This window comes from Hyperolius riggenbachi, chromosome 9 (assembly GCF_040937935.1).
Source record: "Hyperolius riggenbachi isolate aHypRig1 chromosome 9, aHypRig1.pri, whole genome shotgun sequence".
In the NCBI taxonomy this organism is placed as follows: domain Eukaryota; kingdom Metazoa; phylum Chordata; class Amphibia; order Anura; family Hyperoliidae; genus Hyperolius; species Hyperolius riggenbachi.
Window position 1 is genome coordinate 220929927 of NC_090654.1, and position 19929 is coordinate 220949855.

General features: G+C 47.0%; 1 long non-coding RNA gene and 1 pseudogene across 1 annotated transcript in view; one reads left to right on the forward strand and one right to left on the reverse strand.

Annotated features, from left to right (window-relative positions):
* Positions 1–1180: 1180 nt before the first annotated feature.
* Positions 1181–1316, reverse strand: LOC137533713 (U2 spliceosomal RNA; annotated as a pseudogene).
* A 2994-nt stretch (positions 1317–4310) lies between these two features.
* Positions 4311–19929, forward strand: part of LOC137531895 (uncharacterized) — a 58986-nt gene continuing 43367 nt past the window's right edge. The window contains exon 1 of the long non-coding RNA XR_011023799.1: positions 4311–4383. This is a non-coding gene — a long non-coding RNA (uncharacterized lncRNA). The remainder of the gene's footprint in view (positions 4384–19929) is intronic.

Consider the following 19929-nt stretch of genomic DNA (forward strand, 5'->3'; position numbering starts at 1 on the left):
GAGGGAGCTGCTTACGTGTCGTCACTTCGCCAGTAAGTTGGGCACCGTGAGAGCCAAATGATGGCTCTCCCTGCTGCCACAAAACTCCCCAGCGGCACTAAATACTATTCCCCGTCAGCCACCGGAGACCCGAATTACCGTTACACGCCCCGCGCACAGGCCCGTATTTACCTCACAGGAGCCTGTAGGCACAGATGTCCTGGCATCTTAGACTTCGCCTCCTATAAACCTACGACCCCCCCAAACAGCACCACAAGTGTGTTGGCTGTCACTTCCCTTGCCCGTCATAGGTAGCTACAGGTGTCCCTTTATATTAGGTAGCCAGAGGTACCCTCAGTATTCAGTATCTAGAGGTGCCCCTGACTGAAGGGAGATCTCGTCAGTGGAATGCCAAGAGCTGGTGGAGTAACCTCTCATTTACACTCTCATCAGGACTCTGCATAGGGAAGTAGGGAGGGAGGCACAGGGGGAGGGGAGTGAGCTGCCTTTCCATCATCAGGCGCCTGTAGGCACGTGCCTACATTGCCTTATGGTAAATCCGGCTCTGCCTGCGCAGCATAACATTGCTGCAATTTTTTTATTTATTTTTTAAGCTTTCTTGGCTCCTGTTGCATGCAACAGGAGTCCCGGGTAAGCAAGGCCTTAATGCCCATGCACGGAAAAAGTGTGAGTGCCCTAAAGCACCCCCACAAAACATGCATGGGCAGCCACGGACCCCACAATACAGCAGGGCCCTTCCGGTGTTCCCCGAAGGGAACCTTCCCCCTTTGCCTTTCGACGCAGGGGATTTCTTGGGTCCTCCAACACCCGAAGGATAGAAGGACCCCAACCTGCCCAGTGGTTACCCAAAGGGCCTGGCCATGTGGCAACCGTGTCCACATGGTCGGTGGCTCCCCCGAGAGGGAGCAAGGGCGGGAACCGAAGTCCCCAGGGGACAAGTCCCTGGCGCCAGCAAGCTGGCCCCAAACTTGCAGCCAGAGTGCTAAAAATTCCGCACTCTCCCTAGCCAAAAGGCTGGGGAGCTGCGTTAGTCGGCTATGCATATGGGCAGTACAGACCAAAGCACCTTACTTCCGCCTGGGATCTGCCACATCCCAGGTTTTTTCAGGTGCACCTGGAGCGCCACTTCCAGGGGCAGTACGCCTATGCAAAGCCCTCAGCCTTTCAGCTTCGACCATGGTATAGATCACTTCCATCAGCCTCGGGGAATTATGACAAGGAGGGACACACTGCCACTGTGCCATCCCTCCAGGTCCCCCCAAAACCCTCAAGAACAGATACTACACTTGATCTTAGCCAAAAGGCCGAGAAGCGATTAACAATAGCATTGCTGCTATGGGGCACCTGGTTTTGGCATCCAGCAGTGAGCTCCGTGCACTGAAACCACCTGCTTTGCCGGATCTTCCTGTGTCTAATTAACTACAGGAGATCAGGTATGTTGTAAAATTTCTTTTTTTGCAGCTTCCAGGATGCAGTTGACAGGTGAGTGGTTAGGGAGGGGACCGTGTGGGAGATGTGCCTACACGGGGCGTCCCTGTAAAACGATGCAATCTACGATTGCATCCAACCGAAGCTAATTTATGTTAATTTATGCAATTCCTGCTAGATTTGGTACAGCAGGCAAAGGGTGTATAACAGTACACCTGATTGGCTGACTGGCATCTGCTGACCAGATAAAGGCAGGAGAGTGCTCTAGCTGGAAGTTAGCAAGTTGGAGTGAGGAGCTGTCCCACCACCAAAAGAAGGTAAAGTAACACACTTCACTGCCACAGCTCTGCAAGTTTCCACTGGAGCGAGCCTCTTAGCCCCCCTGTGATGGCGGGTTTGCAGTGGCTATTGTTACGCCCCCCACACAGCTCTTAAAGGACTATCACAGAAAAAAATCTATGACATTTAAATGCATACATATAAGTGTACATAGCTTCAAGTGTAGGTAGTGAAAATCTGATTGGTCAGGTTTTGGACTAGTCCATCTGAACATTACCAGGTATTTCTTTATTACAAAATATTTTAAAGGACCACTACAGCCTAAAGAGTACGCAGTTATAATCTGACAGAACTGACAGGTTTTAGACTAGTCTATCTCCTCATGGGGGAGTCTAAGGGTTCTCTTTTTTTCAAAAGCACTTACTGAACAGCAGTTGCTACGTCTACCTGCTGTTAGGGAGGCTAATTGGTATCTTACTATTTTGTTAGTTAGACTTAACAACTGAAGTTCAGGAAATGCTTTTGAAAACAAAGAAAACCCTAAGAATCCCCCATGAAGAGATGGACTAGTCTAAAATCTGTTGGTTCTGTCAGATTTTAACTGCTTACTTTTTTCGTTGGCATGGTCCTTCAATTAAATGCAGTTGCTCAGTCCAACTGTAAAGAATAGAGTTAATACTGAGAATTTTCCATGAGGAGATTGACTAGTCCAGAATCTGTCAGATCTGTCTTTTTGCTTTTTACTGTAAACGACAGTAACTTAGGAGAAAGGTAATTTATAGCGCATTTTACTCTGGGAGAAATGCACATTTTATATGTGTGTATTTTAAGTTTTAACATTTTTTGCAATCGTGGCCCTTTAACCAGTTTTGATTTTACGTCCAAAAGGCTGCTGCTGGGCTGCTGCGCACGCCTGCGCGCAATAGTGAGCGGGCCAGCGTGCTCCCGTGCCACCCCCCGGGGACTTGTTCCCATTCATTGATGCTTCCGGAAATCAATGAATGGGAACAAGTCCCCAGTAGAAAAAGCGACGGCTTCTTTTCAGAGGCTGCGGTCTTTCTGACCAAAAAAACTAAATTCACGTCCTCCTTGTGCTTCCTGTAAGTGAGCACTCTCGCTTACAGGATGGGAAGTAAACAAAATCACAATAGTAAAACTACATGTACACAATAAATTACACTTAAAATTAACTGTTTACCTCCCACACCCAAAAAAATACCCAAATAAAAATTTTAACTAAAAAAAATATATATAAAAAAATTACAATTTAAAAAACAAACCAACATAAATAGTTACCTAAGGGTCTGAACTTTTTAAATATGCATGTGAAGAGGGTATATTACTGTTATTTTTTAAATTATAAGCTTGTAAATAGTGATGGACGCAAAACTGAAAAAATGCACCTTTTATTTCCAAATAATATATTGGCACCATACATTATTATTATTATTATTATTTAGTATTTATATAGCGCCGACATCTTACGCAGCGCTGTACAGAGAATATAGTCTTGTCACTAACTGTCCCTCAGAGGAGCTCACAATCTAATCCCTACCATAGTCCTATGTCTATGTCATGTAGTGAATGTAGCACAGTCTAGGGCCAATTTTAGGGGGAAGCCAATTAACTTATCTGTATGTTTTTGGGCTGTGGGAGGAAACCGGAGTACCCGAAGGAAACCCACGCAGACACGGGGAGAACATACAAACTCCTTGCAGATGTTGACTTGGCTGGGATTCGAACCAGGGACCCAGCGCTACAAGGCGAGAGCGCTAACCACTACGCCACCGTGCTGCCCGTGCTACACCGTGCTACATTGTGATAGGGACATCATTTAAATGGTGTAATAACTGGGACAAATGGGCAAATACAATGTGTGTGTTTTAATTATGGTAGCATGTATTATTTTAAAGCTAACTGAAAACTGAGAAATAATGCATTTTTTTAATTTTTTCTAAATATTCCTGTTAAAATGCATTTAGAAAAAATAATTCTTAGCAAAATGTACCACCCAAAGAAAGCCTAATTGGTGACAGAAAAACAAGACATAGATCAATTAATTGTGATAAGTAGTGCTAAAGTTATTGGCAAATGAATGGGAGGTGAAAATTGCTCGGATGCATAAGGTGAAAAACGACTGAAGGCTGAAGTGGTTAATGTCAAATGCCATAATTATGGCATGTTAATTGTGTAAAAGATCATGAATTAAAGGGGACATTTTGATGTTTTTTAAGCAGGCCTTGGATTTCTTTAATTTGAATTTCTTCTTCTTTGAAATGTTTCTACATGCTTCTCCCATTTGCGGGAAGTGGTAGAACAGATAAAAACGTCACACATAAATAACACTAATGTAATGTTTCTCAGTGCTCTATGAAAATGTTAATGGTTCCATATTTTAAATGCTATTTTGGACTGATCAAACTTTTCTGATGCTGTGGGGTGGATTCGTGTGTCTGCACAATGTCTGCATAATGAAAAACATGGAAGACCCTTCATGACTGGATGGTAATTAGCAATTACGGATTAATAATGTTCTATTCAGACTTTGAACCTCACAAAAATAATGTCATAAAAACTGACCACATCCTACTAATATGTCTGCAGCTCTTCTCCCGAATGCACAGAACTCGCAGAGACAGAGGCTTGTTCCAGAGCTGGTTTGCACAGAGATCCACGGTAAAACATTTGGAAGTTATTCTATGAGGCAGCTGTTGGTAATTGGATGAGATGCACATACGCTGTGTAACTGAACTTACAAGGAAATGATACTGGATAAACCAGAAAACACCACATATTATTAGTTATCAATCTGAGTATCAAGTTTTGCATAATTTTGATATTTTACCTGCAACTGAATGGCAACGTTTGGTAACAATGTGTGAGTAAAAAAAAACAAAACGAAGCAGGTGGTTTTGGAGCACGGCTCTCAGCACTGAGCATCAAAACTAGATGCCACAAAGTGGGGTGCGTAAGGGTAATTTGGGGTTCCAGTGACTGGCAGACCCCGAATTACATCTCCCTCTGAGTTGTGATGACTCGGAGGGGGGATAGTATTTAATGCTGCCGGGGATTTTAGCGGCTCACTGGCGGCGAACTAATATGTATGCAAAAAAAAAGGGTTTCATTGTGTGTCGGAGGATGGGAACTGCCATGCTCAGATGTAACTCCATGGGAGGGCGCTTGTCCACCACCAAATGCCGAGGGCTGGCAATCGCCCGACTGGCGAATGGAAGTAGCTGACAGTCGGTGATTACCACCTTCAGCTGCCTGTGGAAAAGAGCAGGGCTGGATTTAGGCCAAGGCAACCTAGGCCATCGCCTAGGGCACTACAGTAGCAAGGGCACCAAAGCAGCAGGCTAATCTGGTTCAGCATTTGCAAACTTGCAAGTGCTGCAATGCATGGAGATCAGGCAAGTACCTAACCACGGTACACAGCTGCTAGCCGCCTGTGCAGCAGCCACCCTGCTCTCTGTGTCATTATCCTGTGAAAGTATCCATAATTTGTGAGTTAGACACTTGGCTGATTTTCTGGAAAGACCACAAAAGGCCAGGGCCTTGGGTGCTGCTGCCTGGGTAGAGTAGGGAGAGGAGGAGAGAGCAGGACTTAAAGAGAGTCTGAAGCGAGAATAAATCTCGCTTCAGACCTCATAGATAGCAGGGGCACATGTGCCCCTGCTAAACCGCCGCTATCCCGCGGCTTAACGGGGGTCCCTTCACCCCCAAATCCCCTCGGTGCAGCGGGGGAGCGCTTCCTGGTTGGAGCAGGGCTAACCGCCGCAGCCCTGCCCCACGCGCGTCTGTCAGTGCGTATCTCCGCCTCTCCCCCACCCCTCTCAGTCTTCCTTCACTGAGAGGGGCGGGGGAGAGGCGGCGATGCGCCGCTGATAGACGTGACTGGAGGCAGGGCTGCAGCCGTTAGCCCTGCCTCCAGGAAAAGAAAACTCACGACCAATTTTGCGACCAATGCTTGCGGGGGTGGGTTTGGGGGTGAAGGGACCCCCGTTTAGCCGCGGGATAGCGGCGTTTTAGCAGGGGCACACATGCCCCTGCTAACTATGAGCTCTGAAGCGAGATTTATTCTCGCTTCAGAGTCTCTTTAACATTAAAGAGCAGTTGCTGCATATGGAAGAGAAGGCTGCAAGTGAAAAGGGAAGCTGTAAATAGGGACTGACACACTAAAGAAGGTAGCTGCAGCCTAAGGACACCCGTGGTGAAAATAAACTAATGAAATAAACAATTGTATCTATCCTCCTTCTTCTAAAAATGACATTTTAAGATATTCCACAGTTTTATTTTGTATTTAAATCTACTTTTTAAGTGTTTACTGATGCATTCATTGAAGTATGCCAGAACTAAAATCTATGAACCATTGACCCTTTCTATCTCTTTCCTGCTCTCAGAAGTCATTTTCTGCTAGGAAAGTGTTTTATAGTTGTAATTTCTTATCAGTGAGGGTCACACTGTAGTCTGACCCTGTCCTGACTCCGATAGGGACTGCCACTTACATACCTGATGTTTAACTCTTACAGGCAGAGAAAAAAAAAAGGAACACAGCCTAGTTATCTGTGTGCTAGGCACTGTACATACCCATGTCTATCTCATCATGTCACATGTCACCTCGGGTATCCTTAAGGATGATGTGAAAGAGAGGAACGCTCGTCTGTAAGATGATGTTACATAGTTACATAGTTATTTTGGTTGAAAAAAGACATACGTCCATCGAGTTCAACCAGTACAAAGTACAACTCCAGCCCATGCCCCACATACCCCTGTTGATCCAGAGGAAGGCGAAAAAAAAACCCCACAAGGCATGGTCCAATTAGCCCCAAAAGGGAAAAATTCCTTCCTGACTCCAGATGGCAATCAGATAAAATCCCTGGATCAACATCATTAGGCATAACCTAGTAATTGTAGCCATGGATGTCTTTCAACGCAAGGAAAGCATCTAAGCCCCCTTTAAATGCAGGTATAGAGTTTGCCATACCACATGTTACCACAGATGAGTGGCCTGGACATGAAAACAAGAAAGACATTTTGTTAGTACACATTGTGAAGTGAGGGCAATTTAGGTATGCAGGCATTAGTGTTGGGCGAACACCTAGATGTTCGGGTTCGCGAACGTTCGCCGAACATCGCCGCGATGTTCGGGTGTTCGACCCGAACTCCGAACATAATGGAAGTCAATGGGGACCCGAACTTTCATGCTTTGTAAAGCTTCCTTACATGCTACATACCCCAAATTTGCAGGGTATGTGCACCTTGGGAGTGGGTACAAGAGAAAAAAAAATTTAGCAAATCGATTTTAAAGTTTCAAAGGGAAAACTGTCTTTCAAATGTGGGAAATGTCTGTTTTCTTTGTACAGGTAACATGCTTTTTGTCGGCATGCAGTCATAAATGTAATACATATAAGAGGTTCCAGGAAAAGGGACCGGTAACGCTAACCCAGCAGCAGCACACGTGATGGAACAGGAGGAGGGTGGCGCAGGAGGAGAAGGCCACGCTTTGAGACACAACAACCCAGGCCTTGCATGAGGACAAGAAGCGTGCGGATAGCAATTTGCGTTTTGTCGCCATGCAGTCATAAATTTAATACAGATGAGAGGTTCAATAAACAGGGACCGGAAACGCTAACCCATCACAGATGTTCATTGTTCATGTTACTTGGTTGGGGTCCGGGAGTGTTGCGTAGTCGTTTCCAATCCAGGATTGATTCATTTTAATTTGAGTCAGACGGTCTGCATTTTCTGTGGAGAGGCGGATACGCCGATCTGTGACAATGCCTCCGGCAGCACTAAAACAGCGTTCCGACATAACGCTGGCTGCCGGGCAAGCCAGCACCTCTATTGCGTACATTGCCAGTTTGTGCCAGGTGTCTAGCTTCGATACCCAATAGTTGAAGGGTGCAGATGGATTGTTCAACACAGCTATGCCATCTGACATGTAGTCCTTGACCATCTTCTCCAGGCGATCGGTGTTGGAGGTGGATCTGCACGCTTGCTGTTCTGTGTGCTGCTGCATGGGTGTCAGAAAATTTTCCCACTCCAAGGACACTGCCGATACCATTCCCTTTTGGGCACTAGCTGCGGCTTGTGTTGTTTGCTGCCCTCCTGGTCGTCCTGGGTTTGCGGAAGTCAGTCTGTCGGCGTACAACTGGCTAGAGGAGGGGGAGGATGTCAATCTCCTCTTTAAAGTCTCCACAAGGGCCTGCTGGTATTCTTCCATTTTGACCTGTCGGACTCTTTCTTCAAGCAGTTTTGGAACATTGTGTTTTTACCGTGGATCCAGAAGGGTATAAACCCAGTAATTGGTGTTGTCCAGAATGCGCACAATGCCTGGGTCGCGTTCAATGCAGTCCTAGGCCGAAGAGGTCATAGCCTAGGGTCACAAAAACCTGTTTATTTGGGCTATTTCAATAGGAGTGATGGTGACGTACATAAATCTCAGCCATGGCCGTTAGCAACGTCTGAATTTCACGAAATGTCTCATGCAGGTAGAAGACATATTGTTAGACTTGGATTCCAAAGATGGGGTCCCTACATCTCTGCAAACCAGAGTTACAGGGGTCCAAAATTGGTAAAATCCCCCATAGACTTTCATTGCCTCCCTATTTCACTTTCCAAAATCTCACATCTTTTCAAAGGGCAATGGCTCAGCAGTACCAAATTTTCTAGCATTGTAGGGACCCTTAGGGGGAACATGACTGGTGAGTTTCGGGCCCCTAGGCCAAAGAGGTCACAGCCTAGGGTCACAAAAACCTGTTTATTTGGGCTATTTCAATGGTAGTGATGGTGACCTACATAAATCTCAGCTATGGCCGTTAGCAACGTCTGAATTTCACGAAATGTCTCATGCAGGTAGGTAGAAGACATATTGTTAGACTTGGATTCCAATTTTGGACCCCTGTAACTCTGGTTTGCAGAGATGTAGGGACCCCATCTTTGGAATCCAAGTCTAACAATATGTCTTCTACCTGCATGAGACATTTCGTGAAATTCAGACGTTGCTAACGGCCATAGCTGAGATTTATGTACGTCACCATCACTACCATTGAAATAGCCCAAATAAACAGGTTTTTGTGACCCTAGGCTATGACCTCTTCGGCCTAGGGGCCCGAAACTCACCAGTCATGTTCCCCCTAAGGGTCCCTACAATGCTAGAAAATTTGGTACTGCTGAGCCATTGCCCTTTGAAAAGATGTGAGATTTTGGAAAGTGAAATAGGGAGGCAATGAAAGTCTATGGGGGATTTTACCAATTTTGGACCCCTGTAACTCTGGTTTGCAGAGATGTAGGGACCCCATCTTTGGAATCCAAGTCTAACAATATGTCTTCTACCTGCATGAGACATTTCGTGAAATTCAGACGTTGCTAACGGCCATAGCTGAGATTTATGTACATCACCATCACTACCATTGAAATAGCCCAAATAAACAGGTTTTTGTGACCCTAGGCTATGACCTCTTTGGCCTAGGGGCCCGAAACTCACCAGTCATGTTCCCCCTAAGGGTCCCTACAATGCTAGAAAATTTGGTACTGCTGAGCCATTGCCCTTTGAAAAGATGTGAGATTTTGGAAAGTGAAATAGGGAGGCAATGAAAGTCTATGGGGGATTTTACCAATTTTGGACCCCTGTAACTCTGGTTTGCAGAGATGTAGGGACCCCATCTTTGGAATCCAAGTCTAACAATGTCTTCTACCTGCATGAGACATTTCGTGAAATTCAGACGTTACTAACGGCCATAGCTGAGATTTATGTACGTCACCATCACTACCATTGAAATAGCCCAAATAAACAGGTTTTTGTGACCCTAGGCTATGACCTCTTTGGCCTAGGGCCCCGAAACTCACCAGTCATGTTCCCCCTAAGGGTCCCTACAATGCTAGAAAATTTGGTACTGCTGAGCCATTGCCCTTTGAAAAGATGTAAGATTTTGAAAAGTGAAATAGGGAGGCAATGAAAGTCTATGGGGAATTTTACCAATTTTGGACCCCTGTAACTCTGGTTTGCAGAGATGTAGGGACCCCATCTTTGGAATCCAAGTCTAACAATATGTCTTCTACCTGCATGAGACATTTCGTGAAATTCAGACGTTGCTAACGGCCATAGCTGAGATTTATGTACGTCACCATCACTACCATTGAAATAGCCCAAATAAACAGGTTTTTGTGACCCTAGGCTATGACCTCTTTGGCCTCGGGGCCCGAAACTCACCAGTCATGTTCCCCCTAAGGGTCCCTACAATGCTAGAAAATTTGGTACTGCTGAGCCATTGCCCTTTGAAAAGATGTGAGATTTTGGAAAGTGAAATAGGGAGGCAATAAAAGTCTATGGAGGATTTTACCAATTTTGGACCCCTGTAACTCTGGTTTGCAGAGATGTAGGGACCCCATCTTTGGAATCCAAGTCTAACAATATGTCTTCTACCTGCATGAGACATTTCGTGAAATTCAGACGTTGCTAACGGCCATAGCTGAGATTTATGTACGTCACCATCACTACCATTGAAATAGCCCAAATAAACAGGTTTTTGTGACCCTAGGCTATGACCTCTTTGGCCTAGGGGCCCGAAACTCACCAGTCATGTTCCCCCTAAGGGTCCCTACAATGCTAGAAAATTTGGTACTGCTGAGCCATTGCCCTTTGAAAAGATGTGAGATTTTGGAAAGTGAAATAGGGAGGCAATGAAAGTCTATGGGGGATTTTACCAATTTTGGACCCCTGTAACTCTGGTTTGCAGAGATGTAGGGACCCCATCTTTGGAATCCAAGTCTAACAATATGTCTTCTACCTGCATGAGACATTTTGTGAAATTCAGACGTTGCTAACGGCCATAGCTGAGATTTATGTACGTCACCATCACTACCATTGAAATAGCCCAAATAAACAGGTTTTTGTGACCCTAGGCTATGACCTCTTCGGCCTAGGGGCCCGAAACTCACCAGTCATGTTCCCCCTAAGGGTCCCTACAATGCTAGAAAATTTGGTACTGCTGAGCCATTGCCCTTTGAAAAGATGTGAGATTTTGGAAAGTGAAATAGGGAGGCAATGAAAGTCTATGGGGGATTTTACCAATTTTGGACCCCTGTAACTCTGGTTTGCAGAGATGTAGGGACCCCATCTTTGGAATCCAAGTCTAACAATATGTCTTCTACCTGCATGAGACATTTCGTGAAATTCAGACGTTGCTAACGGCCATGGCTGAGATTTATGTACGTCACCATCACTACCATTGAAATAGCCCAAATAAACAGGTTTTTGTGACCCTAGGCTATGACCTCTTTGGCCTAGGGGCCCGAAACTCACCAGTCATGTTCCCCCTTAAGGGTCCCTACAATGCTAGAAAATTTGCCACTGCTGATCAATTGCCTTTTGAAAAGATGTGAGATTTTGGAACTGTAAATAGGAGGCCCAATGAAAGCCTATGGGGGATTTTACCAATTTTGGACCCCTGTAACTCTGGTTTGCAGAGATGTAGGGACCCCATCTTTGGAATCCAAGTCTAACAATATGTCTTCTACCTGCATGAGACATTTCGTGAAATTCAGACGTTGCTAACGGCCATGGCTGAGATTTATGTACGTCACCATCACTACCATTGAAATAGCCCAAATAAACAGGTTTTTGTGACCCTAGGCTATGACCTCTTCGGCCTAGGACTGCATTGAATGCGACCCACGCATTGTGCACATTCTGGACAACACCAATTACTGGGTTTATACCCTTCTGGATCCACGGTACAAACACAATGTTCCAAAACTGCTTGAAGAAAGAGTCCGACAGGTCAAAATGGAAGAATACCAGCAGGCCCTTGTGGAGACTTTAAAGAGGATATTGACATCCTCCCCCTCCTCTAGCCAGTTGTTCGCCGACAGACTGACTTCCGCAAACCCAGGACGACCAGGAGGGCAGCAAACAACACAAGCCGCAGCTAGTGCCCAAAAGGGAATGGTATCGGCAGTGTCCTTGGAGTGGGAAAATTTTCTGACACCCATGCAGCAGCACACAGAACAGCAAGCGTGCAGATCCACCTCCAACACCGATCGCCTGGAGAAGATGGTCAAGGACTACATGTCAGATGGCATAGCTGTGTTGAACAATCCATCTGCACCCTTCAACTATTGGGTATCGAAGCTAGACACCTGGCACAAACTGGCAATGTACGCAATAGAGGTGCTGGCTTGCCCGGCAGCCAGCGTTATGTCGGAACGCTGTTTCAGTGCTGCCGGAGGCATTGTCACAGATCGGCGTATCCGCCTCTCCACAGAAAATGCAGACCGTCTGACTCAAATTAAAATGAATCAATCCTGGATTGGAAACGACTACGCAACACTCCCGGACTCCAAACAAGTAACATGAGCAATGAACATCTGTGATGGGTTAGCGTTTCCGGTCCCTGTTTATTGAACCTCTCATCTGTATTACATTTATGGCTGCATGGCGACAAAACGCAAATTGCTATCCGCACGCTTCTTGTCCTCATGCAAGGCCTGGGTTGTTGTGTCTCAAAGCGTGGCCTTCTCCTCCTGCGCCACCCTCCTCCTGTTCCATCACGTGTGCTGCTGCTGGGTTAGCGTTACCGGTCCCTTTTCCTGGAACCTCTTATATGTATTACATTTATGACTGCATGCCGACAAAAAGCATGTTACCTGTGCAAAGAAAACAGACATTTCCCGCATTTAAAAGACAGTTTTCCCTTTGAAACTTTAAAATCGATTTTCTCAAAAACTATAAGCTCTTTTTGCTAAAAATTTTTTCCTCTTGTACCCACTCCCAAGGTGCATATACCCTGTAAATTTGGGGTATGTAGCATATAAGGAGGCTTTACAAAGCACGAAAGTTCTGGTCCCCATTGACTTCCATTATGTTCGGAGTTCGGCTCGAACACCCGAACATCGCGGCCATCTTCGGCCCGAACCCGAACATCTAGATGTTCGCCCAACACTACACGTGACCCGTTCGGCCAATCACAGCGCTAGCCGAACGTTCGGGGAACGTTCGGCCATCCCATGCGCTCTTAGTTCGGCCATATGGCCGAACAGTTTGGCCGAACACCATCAGGTGTTCGGCCGAACCCGAACGTCACCCGAACATCACCCGAACAGGGTGATGTTCTGCAGAACCCGAACAGTGGCGAACACTGTTCGCCCAACACTAGCAGGCATACTTAAAATGTAGGTGACAGGTTCTCTCTAATGGTCATTTATACAACACAACATACAGCAAGCAAAGCTACAGATATGTACTGAGAATCTTATTGTTTGAGAAACAAGAATATCCCAAAAAATGCAAACGTGTATCCAATAATTATTATGTGATAGAAAATGCCCTTATTGCAATATGTTACAAACAACAACACGTAGCAGTGAAGCTATATGGGGGTTTTCTGCAGAGCCGAATGCTATGCTGTTAATTACACCATCGCGCACAGATTTGCTTTGTTAATGACCATCCAAACGGTGAGATTTACTCGCCTATTTCGGTGCATTCTGCACATTTTACGAGCGCAGTTCACAGAAAACCCACTGAAAGGTTGCTCGACGCTTACATGAATCAGCCCTTTTGCATGCCATTGAAGCCCTCATAAAATTAGTGCACTTCATATGCTAGCAATTATTGGGCCGCTTTAGAAAAGCATTACACACTGTTTGCATTGGGGTTTTTTTAGAGGCACGTTACCCATAAAAAAGTGTGGAATTCACCCAAGCCTTGTGCCACAGCTTGAAGCTCATTAAACCTTTCTGAACAGGGGCTGACGTCAAAATTATGCATCTCAGCAAGGGAGAGCTGGACGACGGGCCTTTCCTGCCGATGGCTGGGCACCTCAGACTTACTTCACGTTTACAGGACACTGGGGTATAGCTCCTTATATATATGTTTTATACCTATACAGTACATATTATTTACTACCTCGCTTTATAGAGGAAACTTTAGGCCACTCCTGTTTGTTACCTAATTCTATTTCCAGATGCTCTCCGGTTTTGATTTGGCAGGACGCAAACCATTCTGAATGGTGTTTTTCGTTTGGCTCCCATTTAATCCATCTGCAGCACAGAATGTGATTTCACCTTACTGATTACATGATAGAGCTCATTACTGTTGCCATTTTGATTAAAGAGATGGGATAACCAGCCTGATGCTGCTTTCTAATATTATCTTGTGAGTTACACATCTCTGACAGAGGATACACTGCACACAGACACCATGCTTTGGTTTCTCTCAGGAACACACAATGTTCTCTTTTCTTTTTTTCCTCTTTTCTCTGCTCTCTGAGTAAACTTTATTTCACACTTCCTGGTTAACAAACAGACAACATTGTCACAAGACTCTAGAACAGTGGATAGGCTGTATAAGGGCAAGGCCCTGGAAGATAGCCCTAATGCTGGAGTGATTTCTCTTTTTCCTGCAGATAATCTTGCTGACCTCTGACATGAGGAAGAGACACACTGTGCCCCCTGCTGTGCCACTACACTCTACACTCTCATCTGAAGTGCCATATAGGCCGCCCTGAGTTCGAGTATATTTGCAGGGTTCAAGCTGTTTTTCGTGACCATCTTCCCTAGGCTAATTAAACCAGTAGATGTGCTAAACTTAAATTGCTTGCATCTGAAGTTATGTAAATAGGTTTTGGGTGAATGATTGGTTGATAGCTGTTGAGGTTGCCTGTGTGTTTAGTCACTACCTTAGACTGCCTCTCATTGTAGGAGAGAAGAATGGCCTGAGAGTAACTCTGAGTGTTGCCACTGATGTAGAAACCCTAGCTGGAATGGGTGGATGTGTTAGTCAGCCTCTTTTTCCCAGGAGAGTGATGGGCATTACAATGTGCACCTTTCACACACAGACAGGTACATGCCTCACCAGCGTGGTATATTATGTAGAAGAGAATTTAATTTTTCCTGTATATATAGTGATCATGGATAATTTTTTCATATGTGGCCCCTAAGCTTGGACCCCTTTGGTTTCTAATTTATACCCAGTGATCAGGGGCGTACCTAGAAATGACTGGGCCCCATAGCAAAAAAATTGTATGCCCCCCCCCCGACCTTCCAACCCCACAGACCTCGGACCTCCCACCCAAACATTTCTCCAGGACCCTCCACCCCAACATTCCCACACCCCTCTAAGTACAGTATAAGTAGCCAGGTGTATAGGTGTCCCCAGTTTAGGTAGTAGTCAGAGGAGTAACTAGAAATCACTGGGCCCCGTTGTGGCAACAGCAATTTAAACTAAAAACTGTACAAACGTTGTAACTCATACATGAACATTATGGAAAATCCAAGTTGAAAATAAACTGTGAAGATAAACAATTTCATCCATCCTACTCCTGAAAAATGTATTAATTTTTTTAGAACCTCCCAGTTTCATTTTCTGTTTTAAAAAGCGGAAAAAATAAGTTTAATGCTATTGTCTCATATGATGATGATTCAGCTTTTCCCATAGTCTCGCAGTTAACAATCATGTGACCCCCAACAAGACAAATTCAGCAATCATGAGGCCCTATCAAGACAAATTCAGCAAAAATGAGGCCCCCAACATAATAAATTCAGCAATCGTGAGGCCCCTAACAAGACAAATTCAGCAATCATGAGGCCCACAACAAAACAAATTCAGCAATCATGAGGCCCCCAACAAATCATGAGGCCCCCAACAAGACAAATTCAGCAATCTTGAGGCCCCCCACCAAGAAGAAATTCAGCAATCATGAGGCCCTCAACAAGACAAATTCAGCAGTCATGAGGCACATAAATAGACAGCATTTCACATAAATATGCAGAATGCCCCCTTAATATGGTAGACACTAGAGATGTCGCGAACCTCCGATTTTCAGTTCGCGGAAGGTTCAGTTCGCGTAAAAGTTCGCGAACCGCAATAGACTTCAATGGGGAGGCGAACTTTAAAAAATAGAAAAAATTATGCTGGCCACAAAAGTGATGGAAAAGATGTTTCAAGGGGTCTAACACCTGGAGGGGGGCATGGCGGAGTGGGATGCATGCCCAAAGTCCCGGGGAAAAATCTGGATTTGACGCAAAGCAGCGTTTTAAGGGCAGAAACCACATTGAATGCTAAATTGCAGGCCTAAAGTGCTTTCAAACATCTTGCATGGGTATACATCAATCAGGGAGTGTAATTAGAGTTCTGCTTCACACTGACACACCAAACTCACTGTGTAACGCACCGCAAACAGCTGTTTGCGTAGTGACGGCCGCGCTGGACTGGTGCGCAACATGGCCAGAGTGTAGGCCGTGGCGTTTTTCAAGCCCATATGGTCACCGGGCTGTGGTAGCTCAGTGATAGAACAACAGTGACCGTCCAGCTGATCAAATTTGGTCTGACCACAATGAAGCAACGACCTTATTATCTTTTGTGTGTCACCCCCACCCGAGACACTCAAATAGCCGCTGGTCATTGCTTCATTGTGATACGCAAGCCCCTTCACCGCGGCAAGGTAATGATCACGAAGGGGGATGGGCACATGTACGTGCCTTTTGTTTTTTTGTTGTAGCTGCCCGCAGTGCAGCCAGAAAAATTAGCCAGGCATGTACACGCACCAGAAAAATGAGTGTAGCGGCCTCTGCTTGCAGCGGCCTTAAAAATTCAGGAATCCGCCTAGAGTCCTGGACCCTGTTGGTGGTGGCGGAGAAGGCAAGCAGCCTGCAGGCAGAGATGCTGTGTGTGGGGACTGACTTAGTCTTCGGTCGTGCAGTAGCCCTTCGTGATCCATTCCTCATTCATTTAGATAAAGGTCAGGTACTGAACACTGTCGTGACTTCTCTTCTCAGTAACTATGCCTCCAGCTGCACTGAAGGTCCTTTCTGACAGGACGCTTGCGGCAGGGCAAGAGAGAAGTTGTATGGCAAATTGGGACAGCTCTGACCACAGGTCAATCCTGCGCAACCAGTAGTCCAAGGGTTCATCGTCACTTTTCGCAGTGTCTACATCCACACTCAAGGCCAGGTAGTCGGCTAACTACCGGTCCAGGCGTTGATGGAGGGTGGATCCGGAAGGACTATGGCGAGGAGTTGGACTAAAGAACGTCCGCATGTCCGACATCACCCTGAGATCGCTGGAGCATCCTGTCCTTGCCTGCGTTGGACTTGGGCGGAGGAGGGTTACTGCCAGTGCTACCTTGATTGCATTGTGCAGCCACATCACCCTTAAACGCATTGTAAAGCATCATCGACAGCTTGTTCTGCAAGTGCTGCATCCTTTCTGCCTTGTGTTGAGTTGGTAACAGGTCCGCCACTTTGTGCCTGTCCCGAGGGTCTAGTAGCGTGGCCACCCAGTACAGGTCATTCGCCTTGAGTTTTTTAATACGGGGGTCCCTCAACAGGCTGGACAACATGAAAGAGGACATCTGCACAAAGCTGGATGCAGACGTACTCTCCATCTCCTCTTGCTCTTCCTCAGTGACGGGATGCAACTCCTCTTCCTCCCCTCAGCCACGAACAATACCACGGGAACGTGGAGCAGCAGAAGCCCCCTGTGATGGCTGCCGCGGTTGTTCTTCTTCCGCCGCCTCTTCCTCCTCCACAGAAACACCTTCCTCATCATCACCATCATCAGAGTCTGACTCCTCTCCTTCCCCACACGACTCCTCTTCTTCCTCCTCCTCCTCCTCCTAACCCTTCTGTGCTGCCGCAGGTGTTGTGGAAACATCGGGTTCGGGTGTAAATGGCTCCCACGACTCCTGCTGCCGTAACTCTTCTCGTTCATGCTCCTCCACAGCTGTATCCACCACTCTACGCACGGCACGCTCCAGGAAGTAGGCGTAGGGGATCAAGTCGCGACTCACCAGTTTGGTCACCTCCTCAAAGGGCTCCATGACCCTGCATGCATTTTGCATCAGTGTCCAGTTGTTGGGCCACAACATCCCCATCCTCCAAGATTGTGTCCTTGTACTGTAATGATACAGGTACTGGGTGACGGCTTTCTCCTGGTCTAGCAGGCGAGAGAACATCAGCAGGGTGGAATTCCAGCGAGTCGGGCTATCGCAAATCAGGCGTCTCACCGGCAAGTTGTTTCTACGCTGAATGTCCGCAAAGCGTGCCATGGCCTTGTAAGAGCGCCTGAAATGCCCACACAACTTCCTGGCCAGCTTCAGGACGTCCTCTAAGCCTGGGTACTTGGACACAAATCTTTGCATGACCAGATTCAGCACATGTGCCATGCAGGGTATGTGTGTCAGCTTTCCCAAATTAAACGCAGCAATGAGATTGCTGCCGTTGTCACACACCACGTTGCCGATCTCAAGCTTGTGCGGGGTCAGCCATTGCTCCACCTGTTTGTTAAGAGCAGCCAGGAGAGCTGCTCCAGTGTGACTCTCCGCTTTCAGGCAAGACATGTCTAACACTGCGTGAAACCGTCGTACCTGGCATGCAGCATAGGCCCTGGGGTGCTGGGGCTGTGTAGCTGGAGAGGAGATCGCGGCACCAGCCGAGGAGGAGGAGGAGGATGATGACAGCGAAGCGGTGGTAGCAGGTGGAGAGGATGTGGCTGGAGGCCTGCCTGCAAGCCGTGGAGGTGTGACAAGTCGGTCCGCTGCGCAGCCACGTACTCCCTGCTTGCTGCCATCGGTCACCAGGTTGACCCAATGGGCTGTGTATGTAATGTAGTGGCCCTGCCCGTGCTTGGCAGACCAGGCATCCGTGGTCAGGTGGACCCTTGACCCAACGCTGTGTGCCAGAGATGACACCACTTGCCTCTCAACTGCACGGTACAGTTTGGGTGTGGCCTTTTGTGAAAAATAATTGTGGCCTGGTATCTTCCACTGCGGTGTACCAATGGCCATAGCTGTTTGTGCCTTCTCTCCAGGTGCCTTCGTAAGGCACTTGTCCCTACGTGAGAGTTGGCCTTTCCGCGGCTCAATTTTTGCTGGCAGAGACAACAGATGGCTTTGCTCCGATCTGAGACACACACGTGAAAAAATTTCCAAAGCTGGGTTCACTGAACAGTAAAGGTACTTAGATGCAGTGAGGTGGGTTCACTCAACACAACAGAAAAATAATTGTGGCCTGGTATCTTCCACTGCGGTGTACCAATGGCCACAAACTTACGGAAAGCCTCCGACTCCACCAGCTTGTATGGTAATAGCTGGCGAGCTAATAGTTCCGCCACGCCAGCTGTCAGACGACGGGCCAGAGGGTGACTGGCAGACATTTGCTTCTTACGCTCAAATACTTCCTTCACAGACAGCTGGGTACTGCTGTGGGCAGAGGAAAAGGAACCGCTGAAGGGAAGAGGCGGTGTGGAGGAGGGTGGCTGTGAAGGGCAAAGGGAGAAAGTGGATGAAGACGATGCACCTGAAGGAGGAAGAGGAGAAGGAAGGTGGCTTGTCTTTTGAGGGGTGCTGCTTTTCCTTAGGTGTTCTTGCCATAGCTGTTTGTGCCTTCTCTCCAGGTGCCTTCGTAAGGCACTTGTCCCTACGTGAGAGTTGGCCTTTCCGCGGCTCAATTTTTGCTGGCAGAGACAACAGATGGCTTTGCTCCGATCTGAGACACACACGTGAAAAAATTTCCAAACCGCTGAGCCCCCCTGGGGTGATGGCGCTATGGTGGCATCAGCAGCTGACGTTGAAGGGCATGTTGGCTGGCTGGCCATAGCTAGCGATACATGGCGCCGGACACTGCCCCCAGCTGTTTCTGAGGACGGGCTCCCTCTGCTTCTATCATGGAGTCGTCTCCTCCTACTCCTCTCTGACTCCTCCTCTGAACTGTCCCCCTGGTCATCTCCTCTACCGGGAACATATGTGGTATCTGTATAATCATCATTATAATCCTCCTGGCCAGCTTCGCTTTCCTCAGACACCTCCTCAACTGCACCAACTTCAGGTGGATCATCTTCCTCCTCCTCAAACGTTACGTCCAAACTATCGCCACCTAACTCAGACATATGAGGTGGTGTACCTGCGCCTTCTTCTTGTTGTTGCAGTAGTGGGTGTGAATCAGTGATTTCACCACCACCACCAAATAACTCCTGCGAAGTGTCAAATGCAGCAGATGTGGTGCTTGTTGTAGCGCTGGTGGCTGCGTGAGATGAGGTGTTCTGTGTTAAATAGTCAAGCACGTCCTGATCTTGGGAAGTGATGGCAAGTGCCTTCTTCTGAGCACTGTATTTTGGGGCAGGTCCGCGCGAAATCACAGCAACACCACCTCGCACAGACCTGCCAGTGCCTGGTGGCCTTCCTCTGGGTCTGCCTCTACCTCTTCCTCTACCTGGTTTGTCCA